Source organism: Pteropus vampyrus, unplaced genomic scaffold, assembly GCF_000151845.1.
Source record: "Pteropus vampyrus isolate Shadow unplaced genomic scaffold, Pvam_2.0 Scaffold326, whole genome shotgun sequence".
In the NCBI taxonomy this organism is placed as follows: Eukaryota; Metazoa; Chordata; class Mammalia; order Chiroptera; family Pteropodidae; genus Pteropus; species Pteropus vampyrus.
Window position 1 is genome coordinate 2,350,222 of NW_011889107.1, and position 2,669 is coordinate 2,352,890.

The window sequence follows — 2,669 nt, forward strand, 5'->3', positions numbered from 1 at the left end:
AACTCTACTATTGTAGCAGGAAAACAGTCATAGACAGTAAGTGAATGAGTATGACTGTGTTCTAATAAAACTTTATTTACAAAAATTGGAGGTGCACCGGATTTGGTCTTTGCGCCAAGGTTTATTGATCCCTGATCTGGAAAAACAAGGAACTCCTGCGTATCAACAAGAAAAACACAGCAACTCCAATTTAAAAAATAGAAAGGGACATGAATAGGTAGCACACAGAAGTGGAAATTCAGAAGGGTAATAAGCATATAAAGAGATGTCTAAACTAAATTATAATCAGAAAAATATAAATTCACAATGAGGTATTGCTTTACCTCTAATCAGATAGCAAAAATTAGAGAGATAATGATGAGCTTTGTTGGGAAAATAAGAACTCTTCATGAAAGGAATAAAAACTGGTGATACTATTCAAGAATGCAATACGGTGGCACATAGTCCAATAATGTGGATATGTATCTAATGACCCAGCAAATCAGCTCCTGAGTCTGTCTATCTCAATGAAATTCCCATACAAACCCAACAAGAATGTTCATTGCAGCATTATTTGTGGTGCAGAGGAGTGAAGACAATCTGGTTTTGTCATTTTTGGAGAAAAATGTAAAATTTGGTGAAAGTATACCATGAAGTGCTATGTAGCAATTGGGAGCAATAATTAGATATACACTTAACGACATGGATGAATCTTGAACTTAAAAGCAGTGCTGATTTTAAAAAGTCAGAACAAGTTATAAATACAAACCACTTGTGCAAATTTAAAATATATAAACACAAAACAATATATTTTGCAATAACACAAAAAGATACAAAAAGATACACATTACAGTGGTTTTCTATGGGGTGGGAAAGGAGTAGGTTATGGAATTAAAAGATATCTCTATAAGTAGATAGACATTTATCTATATCTATATGTAATCTATATCTATCTATCTCAGTAGATATATAGATATCTATATATCTCAGTAGATATATAGATATAAAGAGAGAGGAAGAAAGAGGAAGAAAAAGCAAGCAAGTGCATTGCATGGACCAATGACAGTAATGTACCATGAAATAAAGAGGAGAATTAACTGCATCAGAACTTAATATAAAATAACAGATAAATAAAAAAGCAGAGAATATACATTTTTCTTTTGAAGGAGTAAAGAAGACAGCTCTATAGGAAGATGAACCTCAGCAGAGCTGTGAGCCCCCCATTCAATTCTTCCTACTTGGAATTAGCTATCTGCACAGGCTAGTGAGAGAGTGTGTGCTGAGTAGTATCTGAGTTAGCATGAATGACAGTGGGTAATGTCTGCTTGAGGTTAAAAGATTTGAATCAACATATTCTGAATGTATATCTGAATCAACCTACTCATGCATAGTATGTATAGTATAATTCCATTTTCATTTAAAAGTACTATTACATATTAATGTATGCATACAAAAAGAGTTGTAGGACTTTGCTCTAAACTGTTGACAGAGTTATTCATGGGCCAGGTGTGGCAGACATTGGTCAACAAATCAATAAATCTCTTTCCTTTTCCTCTTGGGCCCTCCTTTTCTCAGCTTTCCTTGCAAATAGGTGTGGCCATGTGCCTGAGGTCTGATGGGTGGATTCATGGACAATTCTCCATGCTCTTTCTCCTTTTGTGTCAACTTTGAAAGCTCTGTGTTCAATCAAGATTGAGAAGATGGTGTCTACAGTCATGCCACCCTGAACAAGACTGATCCTGTCTGATTTCGGGAGCTAAGCAGGGTTGGGCCTGGTTAGTACTTGGATGGGAGACCACCTAGGAAGACCAGGTGCTGTAAGCATAAAAAATAAAAAATAAGGGATTTTAAGCTGACAGGATCCTTGCAATCTGTGAGGTTAACCAAGGGTTGCCTCGCCACCCCCCTCCCAAAAAAAAGATTGAGAAGAGGGAAGGAGCTGGGGTCCCTGAATCATTGCTTAGAAGAGAACAGTTTATTGGTCAGTGATGAAATCCTGTTTTGGATTTCAGAAGTAAAAAATAAACTTTTATTTATTAGGTATTTAAAATGTTAGGATTTGTTAAACTGCTAGCATACATTAACTCATATAATAATTAGATTATAAGAAACTGATTTTTCACATTATACGTTTAGGTATTGTTTGCATTTTGAGAACTTTGTATTATATTTATAATTAGCATTGTATCCAATATAGATTTTTAGAAAATTAATGTTTCATAATTTATAATCATCTCTCCTTGTTCTCTGAGTAATTCCTTCTTGCTTAACATTTCGGTTAAAAAATGCAAAGTATGATGATGTTACCAAATGTCTGGTTATTTAAGGCCTATAAGCACAGAGTCAGCTTGTTATCCTTTTTGGTCTTCCTTAATGAGATATAATTCACATACCACAAAATTCACCCTTCTAAGTGTGCAGTTCAGTAGTTCTAGTATGTTTACAAGGTTGTGCAATCATCACCACTAATTCTAGAATGTTTCCAAAAAGAAGCCCATACCTATTAGCATCATTCCCCCTCTGCCCCACCTATCACCTGACAACCATTAATCTGCTTTCTGTCTATATGAATTTGCCTATTCTGTACACTGTTTAAATGGAATCATACAATACGTGGCCTTTTGTGTCTGGCTTCTTTCAGCAAGCAGAATGCTTTTAGGGCTCATCCATGTTGCAGCATATATCAGTCT

The 2,669-nt window shown here is 35.2% G+C and overlaps 1 pseudogene; it reads left to right on the forward strand.

The window, feature by feature from the left end:
• Window positions 1–1,684: 1,684 nt before the first annotated feature.
• LOC111730659 lies at window positions 1,685–1,803 on the forward strand (annotated as a pseudogene).
• Window positions 1,804–2,669: the final 866 nt, after the last annotated feature.